General features: G+C 47.9%; 1 protein-coding gene across 1 annotated transcript in view; it reads left to right on the top strand.

The window, feature by feature from the left end:
• Window positions 1-16,555, top strand: part of SUPT7L (SPT7 like, STAGA complex subunit gamma) — a 93,377-nt gene that overhangs the window by 60,213 nt on the left and 16,609 nt on the right. The gene's annotated exons all lie outside the window — the stretch shown is intronic.

The raw sequence follows: 16,555 nt of genomic DNA, 5'->3' as shown, positions 1-16,555 counted from the left end.
TCAGGTGACCGTTATGACCTCAGGACACGAGAAAGGGATAATTAAACAAAAGACCAAAGGGAGTGGACCTGCCCTGTCCCTTCCTGGGAAGCGGGGGCCGCGAGCCACTATGTAGTGGGAGAAAGCGGGGCTGGTAAGTGCGCAGGTGCGCGTAGTCCCGGGGCAGCTGGTCTCTGTGGTTCTGCTCCCTCCTGCGCAAAGAACAAAACTGACCCGAAACACTGTCCGTGGCTGCGAGCTGCACCCGCGATGCGGGAGCCGCGAGCCGCTATGTAGTGGGAGAAGGCGGGCTGGTAAGTGCGCAGGTGCGTAGTCTGTGGTTCTTCTCCCTCCTGCGCAAAGAGCAAAACTGACCCCAAACACTGTCCGTGGCTGCAAGCGGCTCCCGCAAAGCTGTGTGGTGGGAGAAGGTGGGGCTGGTAGGTGCGCAGGAGCGCGTAGTCCCGGGGCAGCTGGTCTCTGTAGTTCTTCTCCCTCCTGCGCAAAGAGCAAAACTGACCCCAAACACTGTCCGCGGCTGCGAGCGGCTCCCGGGGGACCGGCAGGCAGGGCAGGTCAGGTCAGGATGCAGGATGCAATTACTTGTTTTCCAAAATGTGGCGCCATTTCCCTCACGGCAATGGCGAGCTGGCCTGACGCGTCCCGCGCTGCGGGAAGGCTACGTGTCCTTTGAGGGCATTTGGCGCCCTCTGCTGACGCTCGCAACCGGCGACCAGCAGGGCACCCAGGGAAATATAGTCTCAGCTTTGACCGACTCTCCTCTCGACGGTATAAACAGCACACTTCACTCTTTCTTATGCAGCAAAATGCATATAAATACGTTTTGGGCAGCCTATCCCTCCAGAATATGTTTTTCTTTTTTTCCCCCCGAAATGAATCTTCAATCTTTGGCCAACCTGCCTTCCTTTCCTCCTTCCCTCCACACCTCATCTCCTTTGCCTCTTAGAACTCTTGCTTCCAATTCCGGGTGGCCTTCAACTCCTCCTTCACTTCACCGTGCAATGCACTCCCATTTCGAAGCTTTTACCTGCATTTCATTGTTCAGCCAGCAGGGGGCCGCCAAAGAAGTAGGTGCACGCAAGGCAGGAATCCGATTATCCTGCCTGCCTTCCCACAAACTCTTCAGCTGACCTCCTTGTCTCCCCGGGCACAAAAACCGCGTCACCTCCAATGGACGTCGGAGCCTGCCATCAGAACCGCCGGAGCCTGAGCCAGCAATGCTCCAGAGACCGCCGCGTGTTAATCACCGCCGAGAATGCACCGCACCAATCCCTCGGCGTCTTGAGCTGTAGGAAGACCTCACCCAGAAACGAGGTTTTATTGATATCCTGAAGTGTTGTTCCGATTTCTTATGGATGGTGTATTAGCCAGAGTCTTTAACTGTGTTTAGAGTAGGAACTGAACTGTGTCCGTGCTACCTGCAGTTTAAGTGGAGGTACCGCAAAAGATCAACTGGCTTCTCAATCAGAGCACGACTCCCATACACATTGCAGGTTCTTTTCCACAATCAGCTCCTTAAATCAGAAGTTCGGAACCGGGCACTGGCGCCTCTCCATCGCCCCCACCGGACCTCGGTATATTTTTCTTAATTTTTTCTAAATTTTTCGGGACCCCTCTGTCATCCCCGCGGGCCCCGGTAAGGTCACTACCGGCATCTTATACACAGAGTCCACCGGATATCACTTGAGAATGGGGAAGTAACACCACCCTCCCTGAAGACTTTAATCAGCTGATGCACAGAGACATAGTTACACTCCATGAAATGTATAACTAAGGTAATCCTACAGTTATCCAAGCATCACCAGGTCATGTGTATCACACTGCCATGTAAAGCAGCTAATGCAAGCGTGCACAGATGTCATCAACTCTCTAAACCGTAACACTAATTTATCTGGCCATGTCACAAGGATCACCAGAAGACTCTGTCGAGAGTGACCTTCTTTTATAAGGCACTGGAAATGTTTCACAAATAAGCTTGAACATTTCAAGAAATGTCTAAAACTCGTTACAGATAAAGGTTGCACCTACACAATCAGTATGGGTGTCTCCTGTGGCACAGAAACGTGCGGGAATTCTGCTACCACAAATTCTTCACAATTAAATCAGAAGGACTATGCGAATGAGTCTTCAAAGTATTTCAATCATACTTCTTTTTATTTCCACGTAATCTTTTTCAATTCCATAATTGGACATATGTTATGATGGTCAAAAGCAATTTAGATAAACATAATTCCATGGTTTTATTTCATAACTTAATATTCCAATGCATTTCGGCAGTAAATGCCTTCATCAGGGAAATCTACAAAGGAGAAATAAATAAATAAACATTCTAATGTTCCACCTCTAGAATTCATAGTGTCAGAAATGTACTTACACATTCTTAAATAAACTATTGAACAGTGGAAAATGCATGCACATTAGTATTATCGGTTTCCATACCACAGTATTCTGATATATAAATTCTAAATTAAACCTAATAGCATAAATGAGTGATGACAAAGACATATGTTGAAATGTATTCAACCTGTGCACGAGGGAACTTTGAACTGAATCAAAATGAGGACTTAACACAGTGGCGGGTATGGTTATCTGATTCAGATTATCAGCATTTCATTAGTGGAATCGGAATCGCTGATGGCGTAAAATCACAACTCACTCATACCTAGTAGCAAAAAATCGCTTCACAAACGAAGGACACGGTATAGTGTTGTGCATGGCGCTTAACTCGTAAAACAGTATTCAACGAAATGCCTTCTTGCTGTATTATTAAAGCCGCTCATTATGTGCTAACGCTTACCGCTAAGAAACAAGGTGTCTCCAACACGCCTGGATACGTGCTGTACGTTAATCCAGTCTGTAAAGGCGAGTAACCGGCAAGGATTCCCTTGTCGTTTGAAGTTGGCGTGTGACGCGCAAGGGGGAGTGGCTAAATACATGATACTACAATGCTCCGGGTAAATTAAAGGAGAAGTGTGAAAAAACGGGTGGTGTGTTCTCTTAAACGAACAATAAAGTAAAAAACATTCAAAACATTGCTGTAGCAGCGTGGTATAATCATTATAGGAGATAAGGAGAAGTATCTCTACATGTGAATCCTCACGGCTAACTAAATATGGGTGACTAGAGTGCAACGGACTAAAATAAAAATAAGTATAACTCGTTACAATCACACATCTGGTCAGGTGTAGTAGCTCGGAGCCCAGCAGTAGACTGAGTCAGCCACTCTCGCCTCTTCCAGCCCCCATCTCTCCTTTTCCACTTCACCCAGTGTGCAACCTGCCTTGGCTTTAAAATTTCCCCTGGTGTAAATTGAAGGGAGAGGTGTGGTGCAACGACCAGAGCAGGCCACTTTGAAGCTGGGGAACCAGGATCAAGTCTCAGCTGTAGTTCAACATCCTGTGATTCTGGGCAAATCACGTAATCTCTCCGTGCCTAAATGTTCGCTTGTAATGCAACTAAAGTGCTCCAAGATCTTAGGATCAAGTTCGGGCTATATAAAACTGGGAAAAAAGAGAATTTTGTGTTTGTGAGGGTGGGAATGGGGGCATTACTGGCTTTACCACTCCCTGCAAGACTCAACTTCACTGCAAACAGACCTATGCCTTTCATCAGTCATGTCTAAATCTGGTGGACACACAAAACTATGAAGTCTTCTCAGAGACCAGTAACCAATGTGGTGTTACTCAGAACATATCGGTGGAGGCAGGTGAGGACTTGTTCAACCACTGGTGGCAGTAAGAGCACAAACACCCTACATGACAAAGAATGAGGGACAAACTACAAATTAGGTTGAAAAGGACTGGGTCAGAAGTGCCGGGCACCGGTGCAAACTAATCCAGTAGAAAGTTGAGTACTGCAGAAGGTCTGTGTACCTCAAACCTGTACAGACCATGTCCTGGTTGTAAAAGGTGTGTTTGTGTATAACCCGAAGGGCTTCACCTCCACAGACATGGCACTCTTCCAGACACTTGGGGGTTGTTGTATTGACAGGAGGCGGTCTGTTGAACTTTATTCCTGTGAGACCCTTCAGCAGGGGTCCTGGTTCCATCTGCACTTCAAGGGCCCCACAAGAGGAGGTGGTCTCCACAGACCACCCACCCAGCATCACCAATACATTCTAGGAGCGCATGGTGCATTTACTGGGGGGCACACAGCAATGGCGTCATACTGCAGCTTGGTGTGTGCAGATGTGTATACCATGCAGGATGAACTCCAGAACATCTGAGGGCACACTGCACATCCAGGCTTCAGGCAGGAAAGGGTGCCAGTGCTGATGCAAATGTTATTAGCCTCAGAAACACGGTGTCCTTTGGCACAACACTTGCGGAATCCCTCACAGAGCAGTAAAGCTGCAGGAAGTGGGTAAGGAGGAGTCGAAGCATGTGTGAGTGAGGGCTCACGTCCGGGAGATGGGTGATGTTTTAATGTCTACCATTGCCCCTGCAAAGACAGCCTGCGCATTTGCTGTGAACCATCTTAGTGGGCCCAATTACAACTAACCAAATGACCGGGCCCGGCAGATGGCACTTTTTCTACCTCACCTTGACTTGAAGCTGCCTTCAACTTGCCAAGTTAGGTGATACCAACTCCTCCACAACATGAACTGCAGTGTCCAAAACCAACACCTTGTCCTTTGCTCCCCTTAAGTCTAGCTGTAACATCTCACCGGAGCTAAAATGGCATTGAGCTCCAACATTAACTCATGCACGGGAACCAAGTTGAGTCTGCGTATTATGTCAAAGTCAAAAATAAAAATAAGCTTTATTCGATTTTTAGTTGCAAAATCATAGAAGCACATAATAAAAATGCAATTAAAAACATGATAAAAAGAAGGATTAAAATTAACAATCATGACTAGATACACGAGACTAAAAATCATCACAGATGACAACAGGCGAGTTATATCCTTTGGATCAAAGTCAAAGCTATCCAAACGGAAACATACCAATATATACATCCTCAATACCAACATTTTACTGGACCATTCATGGATCCTATTGATTACAAGTAGATCATTGATTTTCCTAATACCAAAATCATTTAGAAGGAAAAAATGAGGAGGTGCTACACATGAATCACATAAATCACATAGTTTTCCTGAGACTGAGGACTATCCTTAAGTGGGAGGAAACCGCTTTTATAACAAATTCTGATTCCAATTGTTTTAGCTTGAGATATGCCGCTCGACATCCCCTTATTCCCCATTTTGCAAGGATCGGTTTTAAAAACCTTTTCCTGGGGGTCATATAAAATTTACAGAACAGAATGCAGTGGATGTTGGTTTGGTGGGATAAATTATCGCATGGGCACTTCACCAAATGTGTGGACCAGTCATTATATTCTGGAAATGTCACCATACGAAAATAAGTATCCACACGAAATCTTGTAAGCAGCATCCGTGCGAAGCAACTGCAATCTAATAATAGGTATGGCTGTACCCCTTCATGTGTAATAAGTAACTGATTCGAGATGGCGGTATGTTTGCCAATTTCCAGTAACCACCTTTCTTTATCCAGTTGTTCCAAAATCAGTTTTTTTAGCGTACGTCTTGGAACCTTTTCCATACATGTAGGGTTATCAAAGTATTCCCTATGCCCAATCACAGACATCATGTCTTTGACGTACTTTAACCATTTAATGTTTACAACTCCATCTTGTGCCATAGGAGTAACGGAGAAGCTTTGATCACATCCGTGATAAATGGTAACCCAACTTCGCTGTGACTAAAATAAATGGGCATGGATTTGGGGGCTGCCAGAATGTAGCGAATGAAATCATTTTCAGAGCGTTGTATCTGCTCTACTTTAACAATCCCCCATATCCCGGCCCCATAAGTGCCAGTCGGAACACATTTTGATTTATAAATTTGTATGAGTTCACGCTCCGGTCGCCCACCCAATTTCCTTGCAAAATTTATCAGAGCACCATTTGCCCTAGAGAGGGCCAATTTTCTTGGAAACACTGCCTCATTCCAAGTTCCTCTACTATCAAAATTAATTCCCAGGTAGGAGAATCTACTGGTATTCTCGATCTTATTTTTTCCCAGGAAAATTGCCTTGCTGAATCTAGTCGTGGGGCCACATGTCATTGAGTACGTCTTCGAAACATTAACTACTAATCCTCGGGTACTCATGTATTCCGAAAATTTAACCACAGCCCTTTGTAGGCCGATGACAGTTCGTGACATAATTGCTGCGTCATCCGCATACAAAAGGATGGGATTCGGGTTTCCCCCCACAGAAGGATAGTCAAACTGAAATTCCTTTAGATGTTGTCCCACACTGTTGATGTATAGGGTGAATAAGAAGGGCGCCAAGATGCACCCTTGTCTAACACCTCTTCTTATGTTGAATTTATCAGAGCATTCTCCTTTCCGCCCATACCGTACCCGGGACCCTGCGTCCCTATACAGCTCCTGGATAAATGATAGGATCTGTTGATCTATGCCCATGTCTCTAAGCGTCTTCCATAACATAGAGTGGTCCACACAATCAAACGCGGAGCTTAGGTCCACGAAGGTAATAAATAATCTTTCGCTCTTTGCTTGGGTATATTTAGCTGTTAGTAGTGCTAAATTTAGGCACTGTTCAATGGTGCCCTTAGCTGTGCGGAAACCATATTGTGAATTTGTGATATCATTTTCCTCCGCCCAGACCTGCAACCTATCGACGATTATCCTGCCCGCAACCTTCATTAACGCGTCTAAAAGGGATATCGGTCGATAGCAAACGGGGTTGTTCCTATCCCCTTTTTAGGGCTCGGACTCCTCCCCCTGGGGGAGGAGTTAGAGAACTAATGTTAAAGGAGAAAAAAAAGAAGAAGAGGGCCTTGGAGAGAGAAATTCCAGACATTCCTTAGCGTTTTCTGGCATCTGGTCAGTGATTCGTCTTCCCTGTGCTGTGTATGTAGTAGCCTTGAAGTGATAGGCTGTAAGTAATGTACGCGTGCCCGATGTGGCATTTTGTGTGCGAGAGCGAGCATGGCAGAGTGATTAATCTTAATTACGAGCTGTCAGAGTGCCCGTGTAATGCAAGCCAGATGATGCGAACGCGTTCACAGCGGTGAGCGCGTTCAATGTTAAATGACGAGAGGCAGCAGGCGAGGCTCACAGAAGATGACTCATACATGCTCGTCCACACTGTAGTTCTTGTTTTAAGTTGCTACGGGGTGTCTTTTTTCTGCCTCTGCGTGACAGTCTGTAAGAATAAGCGATGGTGTGCTGACTGTTTAGCATTGCGTGGTGTACTTTTTGCAGCGTTTATTTATTTATGCATTTGTATATAGCGCGGACTTTACCCATCCACCCCGACCTTCTAGCCTTCTCATTAATCCCCTGCTCCAATTCCTGCGTCTTTCTGGCCTCCTCTCCGCGTATCCACAGATTGCACCTTGCATCTCCGCAGTCTTTTTGCGTTGTTACTATCTTTGGCAGCACTGACAGGGGCACAGTGTCATGCAAGCAGCAGTGGCCTCCTGACCAGAGCCCTGACACATTTCTTATTTGCAAATTAAGCACTGGTGACGTGTATATATTATCTCCGTATGTGGACGATCCGAGTGGATTCCGTATGCCACATGTGATCAGGGCTACAGAGAAACCCATTCCGATGCCCTGAACCCGGGTACCCGTAGGATGAAGGTTGAAGACAGCCCCAAAGAGCCACGTGCAATGCATGGCTGCCAGGGCTGAGATTCTCTGTCAGGGGAGACCTTTCTGGTGAGGACGCAGACCGCGCCACCCTAGGGGTCCATGCCAGCCGACGCCCTGTCCCCAGGCTTGCATTCGCGCTGCATTGTGGGAGTTGTAGTCTTCGTCCGTCCAATGCAAGTGTCAGTGAGAGGACCCCCGGGCCTGGACGGCCGATGCTGTGCCCTGGGGCGCTGCTGCTGGCACCACCTTCCCTTTCCTTGAGGAGGAGGGGAGGTCCTGGCTCTCGCTTTCCCAGGGACAGGCCGGCTCTGGGGGGGTCGCAGCTGTCCAGCCATTGTCCACCCCGGGTATTTTTAACCCTGCCGCCTGCGCTGCGGTCAATGGGCCCTGTGTTGGGCAGAGGGGGGTGTGTTGCCCACATGTGTCGCTCTGCCCCCGCCCTGCCGGCTGGGGGCCCCCAGGGAGCATGTGTGCAGAGTTCAGCAGTTTAAAGGGGCATTGCTGCGGGGGCGGCCTGCTAGTCTGGGGCTGGAGTGGGACAGACAGACAGACAGACAGGGGGTCTGTGGAAGAGAGGGGCCTGCGGCTGGGTGTGCGACCACCACCGGCGAGGAACCCAGACAAGGTGAGAGGGGTCCGCGCTGCAGCTTTGAACCTCGCGCCTCGATGCCTTTCACATAGCTCCAACATGCCCTCTTTAGGCCCCTACAGCAGTGAGCACTATGCACTCACTTATTGCGCCTCTCTTTCCCGATGTGCGCTATGTTGTAGCGCTACGACGCCTCGTCGGCGGTAATAAGCGCTATATAAATACAATTACAATACAATCTCCCTCTTTCCGTATGGGCGCTATGAGTGATCTTGGGCGATCTTACTCTTTCCTGATGTGCGCTATGAGTGATCTTTCTCACCTCCACCCCCTGCCATTTCTGATAATCACCCTGTGGATGCCTCAACGCGTCAGCAAGGCCGGCCTGACCAGAACAGCATGTTTGGAAATCATGTATCTGATTGCATTTTTAAAAGGGGTAACAGAACTTAAATGCAATGATTATTAAACACTGACAATTTAATAGAATAATTGTAAAAAAATCTGCGGGGCCCTAAATGATTTTTTTATTTACACTTTTGGGGGGCGCCTCATTCAAAAGTTTGAGGCCACTGCCCTAGACGTGCAGCACTTCCATGAGGTGAGGTGAGGCTGCAGCTCTACAGCCACACCTCTAGGTGGCACCAAAGATCAAGAAGAGGTCCTGAAACATCCTTTATTCTTTAGTGAAAATGGAGAGCTCAAACAGCGATATTATATTTTGCCTGTAGGTCCGGACATCCGTGCAGGCTTCTCTTTCTACCCCTAGACAGTGTGCGCCGGGTGTGTCTCTCTACCCCTGGACAGTGTGCGCTGGGTGTGTCTCTCTACCCCTGGACAGTGTGCGCTGGGTATGTCACTCTACCCCTGGACAGTGTATGTTGGGTGTGTCACTCTACCCCTGGACAGTGTGCGCTGGGTGTGTGACATAACAAAGCACAACATACCAGTACCACATAACACAGAACAGCATACTACCAGTGGCTGTGGGTGTCCAGGGGTGCAGCAGGTGCAGTGACACCGGGGCCTCGAGGGTCTCCCTTAACCCAGACAGTGCTGTATTTTACTACGAGTGGCGGTGGAAGTCCAGGGGTGCAGCAGGTGCAGTGACACCGGGGCCTCAAGGGTCTCACTTAATTTAGACAGTGCTGTATTTTACTACCAGTGGCTGTGAGGGTGCAGCAGGTGCAGTGACACCGGGGCCTCGAGGGTCTCCCTTAACCCCGACAGTGCTGTATTTTACTACCAGTGGCTGTGGGTGTCCAGGGGTGCAGCAGGTGCAGTGACACCGGGGCCTCGAGGGTCTCCCTTAACCCAGACAGTCCTGTATTTTACTACCAGTGGCTGTGAGGGTGCAGCAGGTGCAGTGACACCAGGGCCTCGAGGGTCTCCCTTAACCCAGACAGAGTAGTGAGTGCAGAGTAGTGAGTAGTGAGTAGAGTAGTGAGTAGTGAGTGCAGAGTAGTGAGTGCAGAGTAGTGAGTGCAGAGTAGTGAGTGCAGAGTAGTGAGTGCAGAGTAGTGAGTAGAGTAGTGAGTAGAGTAGTGAGTGCAGAGTAGTGAGTAGTGAGTAGAGTAGTGAGTAGAGTAGTGAGTAGTGAGTGTAATAGTGAGTAGTGAGTAGAGTAGTGAGTAGTGAGTAGAGTAGTGAGTAGAGTAGAGTAGTGAGAAGTGAGTGCAGAGTAGTGAGTATTGAGTAGAATAGAGTAGTGAGTAGGACATCACAGGCAGCAGCTGTGCAAGCTTCTTACACTCACAAGGAGACCACAGGCAGCTGAGTTGCAAGCTTCTCCCACTCACAAGAAGGACATCACAAACAGCAGCAGTGCAAGCTTCTCACACTCACTAGAAGGACATCACAAACAGCAGCGGTGCAAGCTTCTCACACTCACAAGAACGACATCACAGGCAGCAGCAGTGCAAGCTTCTTACACTCACAAGGAGACCACAGGCAGCAGCGGTGCAAGCTTCTCACACTCACAAGAAGGAAATCACAGGCAGCAGCTGTGCAAGCTTCTTACACTCACAAGGAGACCACAGGCAGCTGAGGTGCAAGCTTCTCACACTCACAAGAAGGACATCACAAGCAGCAGCGGTGCAAGCTTCTCACACTCACAAGAACGACATCACAGCCAGCAGCAGTGCAAGCTTCTTACACTCACAAGGAGACGACAGGCAGCAGAGGTGCAAGCTTCTCACACTCGCAAGAACGACATCACAAGCAGCAGTGGTGCAAGCTGCCCTTACACACTCACAGCAGGTCCGGTGCCAAGGCAGCAGCAGCAACAGAGCAAGAGTCCCTTACAAAGAACAGGCACAGCACAGAGATGCACAATGCAATCTTCTCATACTCCCAGGCAGCAGCGGTGCAAGCTTCTCACACTCACACGAAGGACATTACAGGCAGCAGCTGTGCAAGCTTCTTACACTCACAAGGATACCACAGGCAGCTGAGGCGCAAGCCTTTCCCACTCACAAGAAGGACATCACAAGCAGCAGCGGTGCAAACTTCTCACACTCACAAGAACGACATCACAGGCAGCAGCAGTGCAAGCTTCTTACACTCACAAGAAGGACATCACAGGCAGCAGCAGTGCAAGCTTCTTACACTCACAAGGAGACCACAGGCAGCAGAGGTGCAAGCTTCTCACACTCACAAGAAGGACATCACAGGCAGTAACGGTGCAATATTCTCACACTCACAAGGAGATAACTGGCAGTACACACCACATGAACACACTCCATAACACATAGCAACAATACATTGCCATTTACAATGCCATTAGCTCAAACTCAAATAAATCCGAGCCCGATTGCATTTCTAATGCTTGTTTAAAAATTGGTATAACAATTGCTTCTGCCCAGGTTGAAATAAAGCCAGAAGCATTAGAGCAATTTAGGACATTTGTTAACAAGGGTGACCAAAGACATAACTCAGATTTATATAGGTTGATTGGAACACCATCTGGTCCTGGTGCATTCCCTGAGGCACTATCCTTGATTGCCTTGATGACCTCTGCATGATCAAATACGATCCCCAATGGGAAAGCCTCAGATCGCTCAACCTCTTCAATTGGTACCATCTGGTTAGCCGCAGTCGCCAACTGGATGACTGCAAACTGTCTACAACTAAATGCAGGAAAAACCGAGGTGTTACTCCTGGGCAAGAACACCAGTGGTTGGAATGACCATTGGTGGCCCCCCTTGCTGGGCCCCACCCCCCCTCCCAAATCCCTGGTGAAAAACTTAGGAGTATGGTTGGACTCCGCACTGAATTACCAATCGCATACCAAAAAAGTTGCAGCCACATGTATTGGGTTGCTGAGAAGCCTTAATTCCATCTTGGGCTTCTTCGACCCCAAAACACGGCAGCTCATTGTCCAATCCACTATCCTTGCCAGGCTGGACTATGCGAACGTTCTTTTATTAGGCGCTAACAAACCCGAGATAACCAGATTCCAGCGTATTCAGAACTCGGCGGCCAGGGCAATTGTAGGCCTACCCAGAAGATGCTCGGCTAGAGACACCATACAGAGGCTCCACTGGCTGCCTATGGAAGCTCGCATGCAGTTTAAGGCTCTCACCATCGCTTTTAAAATTCTTAAAACTGATGGCCCCGAACTTCTTCGATCATTGCTAACACCTTACACCCCCCAACGCAATCTTCGCTCCATGGGTCAACACTTAGTTGTGGTCCCTTGCACGAAGCTTTGCCGTATCGGAGGTCGCTCCTTCAGACTAATGGGGGCAAAATTATGGAACTCCCTGCCCCTCCACATTCGCTGCCTCAACAATCTGTCTGCTTTCCGTAAAGCACTAAAAACGCACCTCTTTCCACTTCTGTAGTCTCTTCCCCCCCCCCCCCCCCTCCTCAGTAGGTTGTGTTGTGGTTCTTAGCGCCGGGACGCCCCGTTGCTGGGGCAGCTGTCGCGCTCAACAAAACACATAACATAACATATATCATTATTACTCTCGGGTGTATTAGAATTATCATACAAGTTGGAAAAATGCTTGACCCAAGTGTCCCCTGAAATAGCTAGATCAATGATGTCTGTTCCTTTATCTGTCAGAAAGGGTGCATTAACTGCTCTCCAGAAATCTGTGTTATCATTCTTTAAACATGCCTCGTGAAGATTTTGCCAAGTTTCATGTTTTAACTCTTTTTTCCTTCTTGCTAAGGCAGCATAGTAAGATCTTCGTGTGTGCCTTACTAGCTCCATTGATCTAGGGACTTCATGAAGTGCAGATTTCAGATTGTGATGTGCCTTGGAACAACCTTTGTCAAACCAACCTTTAGCTTTATGTGTATGATTTTTATATTCCCTTGTCAATTGGTTTTTAATTTCGCCCGTAATTTTACCAAAAGAATTAAGAACATGATAATTGTCTCCGGACAATGAAAGGCAAGTTATCAGGTGGTCAAAGGTATTAGTCACCAATTTACGGTTAAAAGCTTCAGGGTCTACTTTTGCCCATTTAATTGAATAGCCGTTAGTACTTGCCAAATTGATCGGGGTATTATGGATAACCTCAGTATTTGTTCCTGGTCCCTTTGTCTTCAGGCAGAAAGAAATGGGATAGTGGTCGCTCATGGCGGTATCGAGTGTTTCCCAGGACAAGACAAGTGACCAATATCTAGAGGACAGAAGAGTGAAATTAATTATGGAATTTGCTCCCCTCCCATTAAATGTTGGTTTAAACTCCTCCGCCGGAGAACAACTTTCATTTACAAAGCTTAAATCGAAATGGAATATCACTGTATTCAACAAATCGCCCAGTCTAGAGTTCACAAAGTGAGTCGGAACGTCTTCCCTGTTCTCCGCGAGGACACAGGTACCAGTAGCGCTGCAAGTACAGAGTGTACAATTAAAATCACCCACCCATAGAAGTACCAAATCTCCCTCCCCCAATTTTTCTAAACTAAACAATGACCTTCTAAGACTATTAACCCCTTCGGCGCTGATGACGAGCTCAGCTCGTCATCAGTTGCGCCGCTCGCACGCTGATGACGAGCTCAGCTCGTCATGTAACGCGGCTTTTGAAAAAAAGCCTTGTAGCGCGAAAATCGCCGCAGTGCGCATGCGGTTAATAGTCCTTTCCCATGAAGATGCGTGGGCATTGTTATAAAAATTATTAATGGCCATATTTTTCAATCCTGACCAATTAATTAATAAAATCTGATAACATGCCGTTGAAATAAATTTAACGACTAAAATCCCTGCTATATTTGAAATGTAGGTGCACAAGCCCCCTTTATTTCTGCCGTGATGGCTTACAATAGCTGGTGTATTGAAGGTTTGGTATCCTAACAAATTGATTTCTTGGACCATCCAGGTTTCTTGAAAGCACAATATATTATGGTTGTTAACTATATCTAACCATTCTGGGCGGTCCACTTTATCCTTTAGACCAGCTAAATTCCATGATATAATAGGCTGCCCTTTAGATGTTTTCCTAAGAATGGTCACATTCTCATCCATCTTGGATCTTAAATTAGGTTGTCCTTCACCCCTATATATCGTGTCATTGACTGTAGGTGACTCATAATGTGTAGATGGCTCATGATCCCTAGAAACCTCTTTTGAGAGTCAATCCACCCCCTCCAGTCCAGAGAGAGTAGCAAAACCGTTGAAAGTAGAGATGTTGTAAGAAGGGGCCACCGGGGTGCGCATATGGGGGTACCGTGATCTTAAAGGGTTGCTTAATAAAGCTTGTGGATAGAAATAACTTAGATCACGGGTAAATATACCTCCCCCGTCATTCTCTAGGTACCAGTCTCTTATATGGTTAGTCGCCCTAGGATCTCTGAAATTGATGATAATTACATCCCCCTGTACATCTTTCGGTCTTTGACCCACCCAACCTAATCTTCTCACATGTAAGATTTCCCCGTCTATATTAGGGGGTAATGGCCTGTTCTTTCTCAGCCAGTGCACTACTTTATTCTTAAGTTCTGGGTATCCCTCGGTTTTCCCTCCCACCAGCTCTGGGACCCCAATAAGAATTATGACATAAGGAACCGCCTCTGGGGGAAGATCTATTTGATGGATAGTTCCTTTTAAGTTTTTATCAGGATGAAATCCCCTGGCGGTATTTCCGTGCTTTTAATCTGGCTTGCTTACTTGCCCTCCGGGTCTCTCTTCTCTAGGTCTCCTCGGGTCAGTTTCTATATTAGTATTAAGAGGGGCCGGTGTGTTATCATGGGCTGGGGGTAATAGGTCAGCGCTATTCAAAGAGTTGGTTATTTTTGGTATAGCACAGATCAAATTGTGTCTATTGGCTGGCAATTCCCTGAGTAGTTTAGTGTTAGTAGTAGTCATTTCTTGAATAGACCCCAGTTGCTCTGCCATTCTTTTCACTCTCTCCACAAGTGGTAGTAATAAAGATTTAACCAACTTTTCAATATTTCCCATTAGATCTTGAACGAGATGGGAATGTGGGGATGGGTGATCAGGCGCAGGCTTCTTTACTGCTGGACATTGACCCTTTAAGGGGCTCGGAGCTATTTTAGGTATTTTTCCTCGTCTGCCAAATTGGTTGTTCCCCCCTCGCTTCCTTTTGTTTGGAGGTCCTGACCCCGATGTTTTAGTTGATGTAATCTTATCATTGGTGGGCTTCCTAGGTGTCAATAGTATTAGCTCTTCTAGAGAAGTTTCAATTTTAGATCCTATATTCCGGTCTGTAGGATCCGGCTCCCTACTTATCTCGGCTAAATCCGCTGAATCTTGTGTCTGTGGGGCAATACCGATGTCGTTGGAATGTTCTATATCAATGTCGCGGTTGGGTGGTGTGGTTGCTAGCTGAATAGCACCCAAGGAGGAACGTTTATACAGCAATTCTGAAGACAAGCGCCGCTCGGTGATGGCTATTTCACGTTCTAACACATTTGCGGCCCTTGTTATAAACTGGTCTAGGGTCCCTCTGACCGTCCCTCCCACCAGGGATTTCCTGCCAATACTGGGCCGTGAGTTCATTTTTAGGGCTTGCACTGCGACGCAATCGCGAAGTGATTGTCGCAGTGGAGCCCTATTGCAGTCAGTTTTGCTTTCAAGGACTAACGAGGTTTGGGACAACAGACTGGCACGCGCACGCAGCCTGTCGGAATCGAATCAGGTCGCGCGCTCCGATTCCGGCAGGCTCTTCAGTCACCAGGGATCACGCACGCACACAGAGACACACACACGAGTGCACACACACATACACATACACACCACACCACACCTCCCCAGCCCCCCCGCTCTGCCGGCGCCCCCGCCCACACACCCACGAGCGCACACACACAGACAATCCCCCCCACCGCCCCCCCGCCCACACACATGCGCAGATACAGCGACGCCCCCCCACACATGCGCACATACAGAGACGCCCCCCGTACACACACACACACACACACACGCGCACATACAGAGACCCCCCCCCCCCCCAACTAACCCCACTCACCGCATCGCCGGACTCTGCAACCTCCGCGGGGCTCTACCTCGGGCATGGAAGCCCCGCGTCACCAGCACTGCTTTTCTGTCCAGGCACTCCGTGGGCGCGGGCTTCCGAAGACGGAAGTCCTGCCCCACGGCAGGTTTCGTTTTTGCACACGTCTTGTTTACGGACGTTAGCAGGCAGACAAGGGAGCGGTCTGTCGAACAACGTACTTTTCAAAGAAGAGAAAATACACGAATTTTAAGCCTGTGTGAAGGTGTAAGCATACAATGGATTTCGGATGACAGGTATTTTGTTCTTCATATTAAGTCTCCAGTTTTTTTAACAACTAGTACTTCCGCGTACTCGTAGCCTGATCCCGAAAGCTCTACCTGCTTTCCAAGTTCTTCCTGTTGCGGGTTTATTTGTATTATTTCGAGAAGAGCAGTGATTGTGCTAATGTCACATTGTGGGGACAAAGTGACTAAAATATCTCTAAAGCGCCATACTCCAGATCGCTGCTGACGTCACCGCCAACCTGACACACATTGCACCAGTGACCAGGCTGTAAACAAGCCACGCACGTGACTAGCCACGTGGAGGCACTGCGTGCGTCACAGCTAGATTGGAATGTCAAGTCCCGGGGAAAACGAGCAAGTGCCTTGCAGCAGCGTCACTGACCTGCGATTACCCGGGAGAGGCTCCCACTGTGCTTTGTGACCATACCCGTATGCCCGATCACTGATCTGCGTGACACATTCCTAACATTGCACTGCATCGCCTGTCACGAGCTCATCCTAGCCAAGCCAACAGTGCATTGCGTACGCATTATGAGACCTTACCATAAGGAAAGTTAATCCAGAAGTTCCAGAGTGCAACGACGTTGGGTAAAATGGTAGAACT

The sequence above is a fragment of the Lissotriton helveticus genome, chromosome 6 (genome assembly GCF_964261635.1).
Source record: "Lissotriton helveticus chromosome 6, aLisHel1.1, whole genome shotgun sequence".
NCBI lineage: Eukaryota > Metazoa > Chordata > Amphibia > Caudata > Salamandridae > Lissotriton > Lissotriton helveticus.
This window is presented reverse-complemented; position numbering and strand designations above follow the sequence as displayed.